The sequence below is a fragment of the Diadema setosum genome, chromosome 12, assembly GCF_964275005.1.
Source record: "Diadema setosum chromosome 12, eeDiaSeto1, whole genome shotgun sequence".
Lineage (NCBI taxonomy): Eukaryota > Metazoa > Echinodermata > Echinoidea > Diadematoida > Diadematidae > Diadema > Diadema setosum.
Window position 1 is genome coordinate 29,905,926 of NC_092696.1, and position 14,652 is coordinate 29,920,577.

The following is a 14,652-nucleotide window of genomic DNA, read 5'->3' on the forward strand; positions in this document are numbered from 1 at the left end:
TATTGACCGTGCACCTCAAAACGAACATAAAGTCGCCCAAACTGATTTTGCTTGAGGACTGAAAATAAGTGAAATGGGTCAACCTAGCCGAACTTGACTTTTTCATATTTTCTGAAAGAGCGAGTCTTCTTTCACATTATGCTAAAAGTTGGTATCATAAAGCGGGCAGGAAAGTGTGGTTTTTTTTTTAGCAGTTTATCTCGAACATTTTTGGTAGAATAGTGTGATTAGGTGTGTCTCTAGAATCTCTTTTTCATTTCTAAAAAACCTTGTCCACACTCTTCACTTTCAACTCTAATAACTTTTGAAAGGATAGTGCTACTGCTTTGAAAGTTGGCATTTATTATGGACAGAATGTGTTAATGAGGCATGCTTAATTTCATTTCAATTTGATAATCCCTTCATTGTTGTTACTCTGGTGGTTTACTTCCTGTTTTTTGTCCCATTCATCGCACAACCAGCACGGTTTGGTAAAGATTAAGCGCTTGGATAGACACTGTACTTCAGAGCCTCTTTTCTCAGTTCACACTTTTCCTGAGTTTGTGCTTTCTTTCCAATATTTAGATAGGTTAGGAGAGTCCATTTGATTTAAGTTATACATCATTTTAAAGCTTAAAGTTTGCTCTTTCAGAACATGGTCTTAACTAAAAATTTATGTCTGGCGACTTTTTGTTTGTTTTGAGGAGCAGAGTCACATATGCTAATATGGAGGGACTTGCAAGAGGAGAGGAGACGTTTGAAGGAAAATACTACATGATAAGTATCATGGTGTTGATTAATTAACAAGCTGTAACTGGTTTGATGTTTTGGGTAATAGATAATCAATAGTGTAAACTTTCGGGCAAAGTTTATACAATTACTAAATTTACACTGAAAATAGGCCTACTTGAGGCTGGCATCCAGGGCAAATTATCCTTTTTAAAACCGTTGTCATCTCGGATGGAAAGTAGAAAAGTGTCCAGGCGCGGATCCAGGAATTCTGTAAAGGGGGCGCATGCTCTCCCTTCATTTGTTATGTTTATTATACCCCCGCCAAACGAAGTTTGAAGGGGGTATATAGGAATCAGCGGACGGTCGGGCGGTCGGTCAGGCGGTCGGGCGGTCGGTCCGTTGCAAATCTTGCGTCGCGAACTACTTCCTCAGTGTTCAACCGATTCCCATAAAACTTGGCACAGATGTGTGCCTTGGGTTGTAGATGTGCAAGACGTATTTTTTGATAGTACCCAAAAGTACGTTGCCATGGTAACGGCATATTATGGGCAAAAATGGCTACAAATCTTGCGTCGCGAACTCCTCCCACAGTTTTTGATCAATTTTTATGAAATTAGGTACAGATGTTCATCTGAATATGTTAATGTGCAAGACCCATATTTCCGCAGTGGCAAAAAGTGCGTTGCCACGGTAACGGAATGTTATTGGTAAAATATAGGGCAAAATGCTTCATGGCAAAACTGCTTCATCAGTGTTCTTCCAATTCTCATGGAATTCATATTGAATGTTTGTCTTAGGATATAGGTCAGCATGACACATTTCTTGACAGTGACAAAAAGTATGTTGCCATGGTAACAGCTCACATATTATGAGCCAAAATGATGGAAAATTTTGTGTTGCAAACTACTTCCTCAGTTTTTGCCCAATTTCCATGAAACTTGGTACAGATGTGTGCCTTTGGTTGTAAATGTGCAAGACGCATTTTTCGACAGTACCCGAAAGTACGTTGCCATGGTAACGGCATATTAATGGCAGAAGATCAAGGAAAGATCTTGCGGATTTAACTACTTTCTCAGTTTTTTGACCAAAGCTTATGAAATGTTGTTTTGACCAAAGCTTATGAAATGTTGTTTGGCGGGGGTATAACCAGTCGCTGCAGCGACATTTCTAGTTTCTTTTGTTTTAACAAAAAAAAAAAAGAAAAAGGGGCGCGCACCCGGTGCTTCCCCTCAGGATCCTCCAAACTCACTTGCTTTTTTGTAAAAAATTGTTTAATTTTGGCATCCTTTCAACATCATAAGTGGAGCAATCTGGATGGTCAAGAAGAGTTGTTTAGAAATAAAAGTGACATGTAGAATTAGACTGGATTGACACTATATTGTCATTACCGTTTTTCCTTATTGAAACATGCATATGACAATTTGTTCACACTACTAATGTGGTACAACATCTGGTACTATTTTTTAAAGAATCATAATCCATATGACATTTTTTTTTTCTGTGAAATTTATTCTATTTAAATTGACAACAAAATGCACTTATTGATGCAATAACCCCGGAAACAAATTACTGAAACAAACTCTGATGGAGAGAACCTTGCTGTGTATTGTATTTCTATCTAATAGTAATAATTATCTTGTATTCCATTTTTACGTTCGAGTCAAGAGGTTAAATTCTGAAAAGAATGCACAGTATACAAACAGTGACCAGTACGGAAGGAGCATATCAAAACCAACTATCATCTCCGCTTAAGTAAACTCTGGTAAGGACTCATGTTTATGAATGCTCTACATGGGGAAGTTTTTTCTTTTCCTTTCCTTTTCAGCCTCCTTTCGACCAATGAAATATACAACTGATATTTCTATTGGACATGAAACTAGGGCTTTGCTTGACATTTGCAATTGCTTTTTGTTTCGAGCATGTTGAAAGTGACCGATAATCGTACAGAATGGAGATTATAAAGATACAATACTTGCAGCCTTCGTCGCACAAGTAGAAGCGTGGAATGGCGCTTCCCTTTCCTTCTCTGGAGACAAATATTTCACAAGTTGCAGCAGTGCGCAAAGAAGATGCCAGGTGATTTTTTTTAATACGTTTCTTCGAACCTGTGCTTACATTGGAACGGAGAGAAAATGATTTGAATTGATTTCTCGTATACTCAGAATAGTGACATTGTGATGAATATTGTTCATCCTACAACTCTCTTCATTCATTTGACGAGGCTGATATAGAGTGAGCTAACGTCTCCTAAGTATATGTCAGAAACATCGCGACCTGACTGAACACTGTTGATCCGGACTGAATCCGGTTTAAATGAAATGAGCAGAACGTCATGATGGAGTCCCGTAATGTCTTTTTGCAGTTTGCATTCGATCATTTGTCTACTTGTATTTTCGCTGGTGTTCTCTAAGTTCTGCATGATTTGCAAAGGAGAGGACTTTGTCAATTTATCTGTTAACGCAGGCGACAACTTGACGCTGGAGTGCAATGGCAATGAATAAACTGACAATTTTTGGTTTTCCAAGAAAGGAGACCAAACTAGAGATTCAAGGAACGACAACAACTACATCCACTTCGCATTTTACTCCAAATTACATAGGAACGTGCCAAAACGTACAATCATTAATGACCGCACCATCAACACAATGTAGAAGATGTGAACGGAACTGGTTCCCTGCACCTGTCTTTCACTAATATCTCCTACAGTGATTCCAGTAATTACACGTGTTTGATAGCAGCGAATAGCGAGGGATATGCAAAGACTAAAACTTTTCATGTTCGCGTGTTTGGATGCAGTTGTTCGGATTCACGCCCATCAGCCCACCAACACCCGAAAGTCAACATTGCAAATTTTAACATTATTGGGCTCGTCTTTTACGAAGTGAAGAATATGACTGGACGGTTAGACTGCATCAGGAAGTAAACATGAATTTGTCTGCTGGGTCATTTATAGTTTCAATGAAACAAGAGTTCTTGACATATCGTTCATTAGAAATTACACTTAGACCATTCTCGAACGTCACTCCAATCTGGTGTGATATACATTCATTACCATCACCACCATCGCCATTTCCATCTACTTCCCAAATACCGGGTACTTCGTCATTTCCCGCTAATTCGCAATTTCTGGGTACTTCGCCATTTCCCACTACTTTAATTGGAGTCATCATTGGTAGCGTGATATTCCTCCTAGTGGTCCTTGTTTGCCTGATTACCAGACACGAGAACATGAAACACACGTGCCCAGTCAAAGGTGGTAGGAATCAGCGGGATCCAGTGGGCGATGGAGCCGCGGCGAGTGGATCACTTCAGCAAGGTGACGTCTACGAAACGATCCCAGAGCATTTGCCGCGAGCAGCACTCTGGGATGACGCAGGAAAGGGTTCATCTCTTCAGTATCCCCACGGCGTCTACGAAACAATCCCAGATCGATCAACGGGAACAGCAGTTTGGGATGGGGCCAGAAAACCAGATGATATCGATCTTCAATTTTACGATCACGACTTTTTCGCCGAGGACGATAAAGTGGTCGTCAACGCCCTCTATGAATTCAGCGATGTAACAAACCTTAATTGTGATCCCAACAAGGAATATTAATCTATAAAGCAGCCTAGAAAGGAAGTATAACACAAAGTAAGGTAACCTGCGAGAATAGATATTGAACTGCGGAATAATTTTCCGCAGTCTAAGTTTGCTTGTAGCAAAGCATGGTTGTAGATGTTTCATGAAAATCTTTCACCCTCGCAACTCTCTCTCCCAAAGTAAAAAACGATGGAATTGTGACACTCTGCTGAAATAAACTCTTGTTCTTCACTTTAATGATGATGATGATGATGATGATGATAATAAGAAAATAATAATAATATCAGTAATAGTAACAATAATAATAATATAGTTGCAGTAATAATGATAACAATGATATGAATAGGTTGTTTTCATTTAACACATTTCAGACTTGTTAAAGGGATGGATAGAATTGGTTGAGCAGGAGATTAAGATTTAAACTTTTTGTGACAAAATTAGAAATTACATATGAAATGTTTAAAAGCATACGATTCTATAAGGAATTTAAAGTTCGGTTTCGGTTTTGAAATGATTGAGCTTTCCATAATTTGCCATATTTGTAGTCGAGATTGAAAGCCACGAACGCGTTCATTGTATTAATGAACAATTATTGCTGCTAAAATTTCGCTGTCTTGATGTTGAAATAGTTTTCTTCGAGTCAAAGGACAAACATCTCTAATGCCCCCCCCCCCTCCGCCAAGGTGATTACATTTGAATCAGCGATGCTAAGATTGATTCATTATAATATCTCAAAAGATATGTTCAAGATAAGATTTTATCAAAGCAGCTTTAGGCCCATATCATATCTGAAAAAAAAAACGCGTTGATCTTTTCTTCGAAACTCTGATTTTTAATAAGTTTATGTAATTTTGATTTCCTTGTCTCTGTGAATTGAATGAAAGTGTATACAATTCATAACTAACTTATTAATCGCATAGTTATATGTTTTAGAATAATATGTGTGTACGTGTGTGTATGTGAATCTGTTATGATCCACATTGTCCGCGTCTCTCTCTCTCTCTCTCTCTCTCTCTCTCTCATACAATCCAACACGTTGTTAATGATATCAAATTCCATGCCTGTACTTTCTTAACTGATCCTGTTTGCAACATTATCGCATTAAATTTTACAATCCATGACCTGTTATGTATCAATTTAGGGTGTGCTCATTTTCCCTCACGTGATATTTGTGACAAGAGGGATTGTTTAAAAAAAAAAATGAAGGGAAATTTTTCATTTGACATGGCTGTACCACATTAGAAGATGTTTGATGTCATGATTATATTAACTAATGCAAAACTAATATTAGTCACAAAATATCTCTTGACATGAAAGTGAAAGATATGTCATAATGTCAATCAGTACACAACCAGTTTGGTTTCATAAGATGCGTTGAATAGAAATAATAATAAAGTAGAAATGTACGCCTTAGGAACCACCTTACACAATGTTAATTTGACAGTGATGGCACTTGAGACTTCAATCCATAGAAGATTATTTAGATCCTTTTGAGACCACTGGTATGTCAAACTCGGATCGAAGTTAGAAGAGATGTCTCACTTCTCTATTTCAAAATGTTTAATTTCGGTGTCCTTCGACTTTCTCGTGAGGCAATCAAGGAGTAGTTGTATAGAAATAAATGTAACATTATATAATAACATTAAATATAAGTCATTCGTATTCTTCCACTATTGAAAGATGTTTACAAGAATGATCCTCACTACCAGTATGCTACACCTGGAACATTTAAAGAATATCATGACAATTTTTTTTTCCCACTGGAATGTGCTCTGTTTAAGTGACGATAAATGCACTGATTACAGCAAACCCGTTGGTAAGTCACTTCAACACTCTTTAGTAGGAAATGCCTGTTGTGTGTTGTAATCTTTAGATGCAGTTGTTAAGTACTTATATTCCATTTAAAGAGGTTATCAATGGTTATGTTCTGAAAGCTTAAAAACTTAAAAGCAAAAAATTAGCAAAACAAAATCACGTATATACAGTACCTGCACCATCTCCGTACTTGCATCGTGGACATACCATGAAACTTGTTGTCCCTCACATAAGAACTTTGTGCTACCAATCATCGTTCTTCACAGATGTTATCCGATTATGGATAGCCTTCATCTGGATGCTGTCAACTGCACATCTCTAGATCTATTCAAAAAGAGGGTGCAGGACATACAACTGCAAAATTATTGCAGGATGTTGGAATGTAGTTTTGCAGATTGTTCACTGTAGACCGACCCACAAGTTAAAGGGTAGGGGGCGTCATTTAATAAAAGAAAAAAAAAATAATACCAATTATTACATTGCCGGAAAAAAAAAAAATCATTATCTTATCTTATCATTTCAGAAATTTGGTTCCAAAATACATCAGACTTGTCCAGGCAATCTCAACGTTCACACAAGTTTAGAATAGACTCATTAATAGGCCTATTTCAAGTGATTCAAAATTGCGTAAGATGAATTGTGAGTAATCCAGAGAGTCATGTCTTGGGTCAGCATGCATTGTATTGCATGCACGTATTAAATGATTTTTTTTTTATTGATTTAAGCTGTACTTAACCTGTCCCATACCCGTACATTATTACCTATTAAGTGGGAGTGCTGAGGTACAGCATGACATTGTGGTACTTCATGCGGTATCATTGTGGTACTTTTGTGGAGAGCAATCTAAATTTTAGAAAAAAAAAAATGTCTAAATTCAAAGTACGTGTGATGGAACTTACTTTGAACTTTATTACAAGTTGTCTAATAATGTTATATTATACCCAATGTCATAAATTCTGTTATGAAAAGGTTATTTCAGATCGTAATTATACAGTGTTGTCTAGTTTGTAAGCGTGCCTTTCTGCGTTACAAATATATGACTTATATATGTGGCCATGCATCACAAAACCAACAAAAAGTCGCCAGAAACTTATTTTCAGTTAAGGGCAGATTCTAAAAGAGCAGACTCTAAGCTTTAAAATGATGTATATCTCAACTCAAATGGACTCCCCTAACATATCTTAATACTGGAAAGAAGGTACACACTCTGGAAAAGTGTGAACTGAGAAAACAGGCTCTGAAGTACAGGGTTTATTCAAGTGCTTAATCTTTACAAAGTCACGTTAGCTGTGTGATGAAAGGGGAAAAAAACATAGGATGTAAACCACCGGAGCAACAACAATGAAGGGATAATCAGATTAAGGTGAAATTAGGCATGCTCTTTTTACATTATTCTGTTTTTGATAAATGGCAACTTTCAAAGCAGGATTTCAAGAAGTGAAAAGAGTCCTCTAGGGTGTACGTCCTGATCATTCTACTCTCCCAAAAAAAGGGTTGTAGAAAAACTGCGGGAAACACACTTTCTCATTCATGTTATGAGCCCAAACTAGAGAATAATGCAGAAGAAGGATAGCTCTTTCAGAAAATGTGAACAAGTCAACATTGACTTGGTTGACCCATTTCACCCTTTTTGAGTCCTCACTTAAAATCAAGGGCTGCGACTTTTTGTTTGTGATGCGCGGTGACATATAATATATATACAATACTTATATAAAGGATATATATGCGTATATATATATATATATATATATATATATATATATATATAATCAGGGCTCGACACTAACGGTGGCCCGGTGGCCCGGGGCCACCAAAAATGAAAGTCGGGCCACCAAATTTTAAAAAAGGGCAAATTTGGTGGCCCGCCTCGGGACACCAAAATTTTTTGAAAAGTACATGTATGTCAATAAATTCGTAACTTTTTGCGCCGGAAATTAGCAGTTAAATTTGTTCAAAGGATGGATGAAAAGGACTGAACGAATGCCTGAGAGTGAGTGTTGCAAGTTTGTTGAAGTTTATTTATGAGTAGATATGTCCAACTTCTAATTCTTACTATCATAAATCTTAAATATTTGACTCATTAAAAAAAAAGGACTTTTAATGTTTTTTATTGTTTTTTTTTTTTCGGGACACCAAAAATTTGAAATTTAGGATTTTGGTGGCCCCATCGGGCCACCAAACAAAAAAGTTAGTGTCGAGCCATGATATATATATATATATATATATATATATATATATATATATATATTTATGCATTGATACACCCGATGACTACATAGGAATAGGACGGCTATAATTATAGATGCATAGGAATAGAATAGTACTGTAGGTACGTAGGACATTTAGACATGAGAATGTTGTTTGAGGTTACGTAATACGGAGTAGTTTTGAATTGAATGTTTTGAAATCTATCACTCTCCTATCACGTATTTTCTGGGATTATACTAATGATGCACAGGATAGAGTGTGTTAGTGAAGGTGCGGCGCGCTCGAGAGTATTGACAATGGTGCGACATGCACTCGGCTGCGCCTCGTGCATGTCGCACCATTGTCAATACTCTCGAGCGCGCCGCACCTTCACTAACGCCACGAAATAATCCTGTGCATCATTAGTTTTATAAAATGGGTCGAAAACTAACAGCATTATTCACGTACCTTTGTGGGTCAATACCAGTCAGCTACATGTAGCACTCGCTCAAAAGTCAAGATGTCCGAAGATGTTCGTCCCAAACATTTACGCACGTCGCACTCGGAAATCCCGCACACTCACCTAGTACTGTACGTACGTATAAGAGTATACGTACGCCACGTACTGTTGTGCACAAGAAAGGCCGCCGGCTGTTGTGGCAGCCCGCGGCCCGAACTAGAAGTTGTTTACAGGATTGACAGCGCGTATAGTAGCGCGTGACGCACTTGTAACAACTAATTGAGTGCGCACTGCTAGTGTAAAACATTGTGACGTACGTCAGGCCAGGGAGGTGGAAGAGAGACTCTTCTTAGTGCTTACCTGAAGAAAATAATGCACTCACACGTGACTCATTTCAGCGCTTCCAATTGGCTACATTCTTGAACCCATTTTATAAATATGAATATTGCTTGTCCCAGATTTTTTTTTTCGACTGTGGTTAATAACACAGTGTGAGAGACTTTGGTAGAAAGCACAGTATAGGAAGCTTCAGTTTGACATACTGTGTTTCCTACCACAGTGTGATATTTGTGTGGGAGAATTGTGGTTGATTATGTGAATGGGACACATTCTGACATTTTCAGATATGTGGTAATGACACCCGTTAAAGGTCCTCGGGAGAGAAAGAATCAGTAAAAATATTGGCTATATACGTACGTAATCCAAGCAAATCGTCGTAATGCTAGCTTTATGTAAATATGTTTATAAATCAGACAAAAGGTTGAATTTGTGTTTAATTTGATAACTCTTGCGTTTGTATGTTTGTGTGTGTGTTTGTGTGTATTTGGTGTCTAAATGCCAAAAAGGAATTACTGGATAGAGAGAGGTAAAGATAAATGCTTTTTTCCCTTTTAAGGATAATGTTGTGCATTTCTAGTCAAATTACGTATCTTGTATTTGTTTGTTTGATTCATTTGCCACCTGTACATGGTGGCAGGATAGCCCATTCATCTGCATTATAATTTGATTATGATATGTTCTCTTATACAGTCTGGTTGAGTACATAGGGTGGATCACTTCACTGGTGTATGCTCTCTGGTCTTTGTAATGTATTTAACATGTTGAAGCTGGATCTTTTACGTGCATGCATGACGTGTGAATCTCTCAAATACGAGACTTCCATTTGTGACTGTGCACCTCAAAACGAACATAAATTCGCACACACTGATTTTGCGTGAGGACTGAAAATAAGTCAACCTAGCCGAACTTGACTTTTTCATATTTCCTGAAAGAGCGGGTCTTCTTTTACATTATGCCAAAATTTGGTATCATAAAACGGGCAGGAAAGTGTGTTTTTTAGCAGTTTATCTCGAACATTTTTGGTAGAATAGTGAGATTAGGTGTGTCGTTAGAATCCCTTTTTCATTTCTGAAAAACCTTGTCCACACTCTTCACTTTCAACTCTAATAACTTTTGAAAGGATAATGCTTCCACTTTGAAAGTTGGCATTAATCATGGGCAGAATGTGTTAATGAGACATGATTAATTTCAGTTTAATCTGATAATCCCTTCATTGTTGTTACTCTGGTGGTTTACTTCCTGTTTTTTATCCCATTCATTGCACAGCCAGCACGGTTTGGTAAAGATTAAGCGCTTGAATAGACACTGTACTTCAGAGCCTCTTTTCTCAGTTCACACCTTTCCTGAGTTTGTGCTTTTTTTCCAATATTTAGATATATTAGGAGTGTTCATTTGATTTGAGTTATACATCATTTTAAAGCTTAATGTCTGCTCTTTCAGAATATGGTCTTAACTAAAATTTCATGTCTGGCGACTTTTTGTTTGTTTTGAGGTGCAGGGTCACATTTTATATCTTATCAAAAGGATAGAGATTTATTCTTACTAAGAAGGACATGATAACACACGTCATTACTCAGAAAAACTCAAGGAGAGTTAAGCACGCGCTCCATGTTCCTCGATTGAAAGCTGTAGAGACTATGACTACCTACTGAACCACCTTGCCTTGTCACTGATTCGTCACGTAATGATTGGTTAGAGGGATTTGAATACGACCAACAAGAACAAAGGTTCTGAACTCGGGGCATTGGGCATGATATAGATAATAATTATGTTAAGTGATTGACAAATTGCGCCGTTTTTTTTTCTACTTTTTCTATGATAACATGATTCCTCCATTCTGATTGGCCATGTGTGGTCACTAGTTTTCCCATTTCCTTCAGTAAGAATGATACAACTTCCGCCGACTGAATTCTGCTCAGGCTTCATCAGCCTGGCATTGATTCGTCGTAGATGGGGTATTACCTGTCTTGGCATGATTATGGTATTGGAATAGTCTTTGCATATAAAGTTGAAAAATCACCGAAGTGTATTCTTTTTTTTAACCATACTCATTGTTATTTTAACCATACTGTCTGGAAGCAGCCGATATTGATTTCTTTACAAAGAAAAGCGGCGAGTTGACTCGGTCACGCGATCACGCGGCCCGCGTTCGAACCCTAGTCTGGACTGAGCAATGTTGTGTGTAAGCATACCGTCCCCTCTAGCAAGAGGAAACACACTTTGTCCCTCGGATAGGATATGAAATGGAGGTCACGTGCGTGAGAGAGTAGCAACTCATGCTAGTAAAAGATCCCGCTTCATCCATTCATCGCAAAGAGCAGGGAGTTAACCCGGTGAAGTGGTCCCAACTCACATCCAACTGGACCCCATGGAAGACCAGCTAAACAAAAACAAAAAACAAAACAAAAAAAAAAACACAAATTAGCATGATTAGGTTGTGAGCTTTACTGATTTGTAGACATGCATAATTAAGTGGGAAATTTATTCACAGTTTTTTTTTTTTGGACAAAACATTAAATGTGACCGTGCACCTCAAAACGAACATAAAGTCGCACACACTGATTTTGCGTGAGGACTGAAAATAAGTGAAATGGGTCAACCTAACCGAACCTGACTTTTTCATATTTTCTGAAAGAACGGGTCTTCTTTTACATTATGCTAAAATTTGGTATCATAAAACGGACAGGAAAGTGTGTTTTTTAGCAGTTTATCTCGAACATTTTTGGTAGAATAGTGTGATTAGGTGTGCCTATACAATTCTTTTTTTCATTTCTGAAAAACCTTGTCCAAACTCTTCACTTTCAACTCTAATAACTTTTGAAAGGACGACGCTACTGCTTTGAAAGTTAGCATTAATTATGGACAGAATGTGTTAATGGGGCATGCTTAATTTCAATTTAATCTGACAATCCCTTCATTGTTGTTACTCTGGTGGTTTACTTCCTCTTTTTTGTCCCATTCATCGCACAGCCAGCACGGTTTGGTAAAGATTAAGCGCTTGAATAGGCACTGTACTGCAGAGCCTCTTTTCTCAGTTCACACTTTTCCTGGGTTTGTGCTTTCTTTCCAATATTTAGATAGGTTAGGAGAGTCAATTTGGTTTGAGTTATACATTTTTTTAAAGCTTAAAGTCTGCTCTTTCAGAATATGGTCTTAACTAAAAAGTCATGTCTGGCGACTTTTTGTTTGTTTTGAGGTGCAGGGTCACAAATATACATTTCATATTACAAGCGGCAAATTAATAAAGAAACTGTATAAAACAATAGTGAGAAATTTTGATACATTATTGACATGACAAAAAATTGTAATAAATCACATAGGATAACAAATACGAACAGTATGAAAAAAGGATGAACCTAACTGAATAGACAGCCCTTGTCATAATGCTGGCCATTCTAATAAAAAAAAAAAAAAATCAGTACAACCTATTTTGATTTCGGAAGCTCCATTCAGAGAGAAAACAAAATGATACTTAAATAGGACTATAAGAGACAACACTGACATACAAAGACAACAGAGAGAGAGAGAGAGAGAGAGAGAGCTAAACACATGGAGACAGTGACCTGCAAATGTTTATCGGAAAATCTAGCTGTAGCTTTGCAGTGTGTTTTGGGGTGTGCAGAAGAAAAGAATATGATGAAATTTCGGAATACATTGAAGAGAGACAACACTACATTAGGGAATACGATTGTAGCCAAAAAAATAAAAAAAAAATAAATAAATGAATAAATAACAGACACTGTAAATTTGGCTTGTGATAAAATTCCTATGCAGGCTATCTCGATTACACGGAGTTGTAATTATATGACAAACATAAACACGAAAAAAAAAAAAACATCTACATTGATATTCATTTCCTGTACACTTTATACAAACAACACACTATTAACAGCAGCGCTAAATTCCAGAACTATCGACGTCCCAGTCATTAGAAACAGGTTATCCAAAGCTTAATTCAACAACGCATAATGACTCAGAATGTGTAACAGCATTTTCATCGGAATGGTGTATTGTAACCGCAATACTGAAATAATAAACGATTGTGTGTTCTGTTTTCCATGATTGAATGGGTATCAAAATCAATTTTTACAAGAAGAATAGTATTATCCCGATATTCGATGATGCAAGTTGGCGACCCGAGTCGGATATGACTCGAATTGTAATGAAATATAGATTCGCTGATTCGAATCATTATTATACCCAAGTTCACTTTTAAGCCACATTGCAAATCCAATCTTACTTCCTGGCAGAAATGCAAACACAAGTCCACTGCTTGAGCAGGATCCAAATCTAATTTCACTTGTCAAGCAAGGCTCAAACCAAACTCCATTTCTCGAGCAGGGTTAAAATCTAATTTCATTAATCGAGAGAAGGCCAAACTCTATTCATTGAGCGAGAAAGGTACCAATCTAATATTATTTCTCGATTACGATGTAACCCCTATCCCACTGCTCAAGCAGACTGCACGATACATGATATTACTCTCCTATACTTGAGTGTACAGTTCCCTGAATCATGTAGATTTGATTGGGTTCATTCGATTTGAGTCAAATTCACTGTCTCATTATAGAAATGTTTATCCAGTCACAAAATAACAAGTCTAATCCCGAAGCAGGACAAGAAACTCGTCCTAAAGAAAGCAATATAGATGACATTTCAAAACGCAATGAGGCTCCATCAAAATAATACATAACGAGGAAGAAGACAGAAGATGATAACATCTTATGAGCTATACAATGATAATGAAGAGTCCCCTTACAAGACATCTTGTATGCAATTTCAAAGAACGAGGGAATATACTTAAAAGAACATTCTTAAATACACACTGTACACACAGTATTCGTGGTCTTTAAACAACACCTATCTCTCTAATGGCCTACATGCATTATAGGCAGCTCAATTACGAATACATCACCGTGTCAAACCGTCTAGACATGAAATATATCGTAAATGAATTACTAATAATAATTACCATAATTCACATGTCAATCATTTATGAGAGTGTCAATTGTTTTATTTGTCCGGTTATAAAGAAATATCGATATGACGGGAGAAAACTGCCTGTCCCAAGGATTTCGTTATAACAGTGGTCGACTGTATTTCAGTTCAGCTCACTGAGGCTCTCTGAATCTTGGTTGTGGCGTCGTCCAGCACGTGGCTTCCTCACTAGAATGATTTTCTCCCGGTGTTTCAGTATACAGTGTTATACGTCCCGTCCTCCTTGGTACTGATTCTTGTTCCTTCTCGCTTTCTTTCACGATTCGAATGTTGCTTCAATGCTTTAAGTTACTTCCTTTCGTCCAGGTCTATGTTCTCATCCTCTTCCTTCCTCCGCTTCCTTTCCTCACTTCTCCCCTCCCCCCCCCCCCCATCGGCTCTTGGGTATCACTGTCTAAGAACGTTGTGACTTTTCTTTATGACGTTTAGCGTTGTAGTTTGATTTCCTCTCCAGCATTAGAATCACTCTCTTGGTTTGTTCTTTTGTTCCTCTTGCATTTGTTCTTCGTTTTTTTCTGGTCCTCTCAAGAAATCAACTCCGCGACTAGTAAACTGCTTCC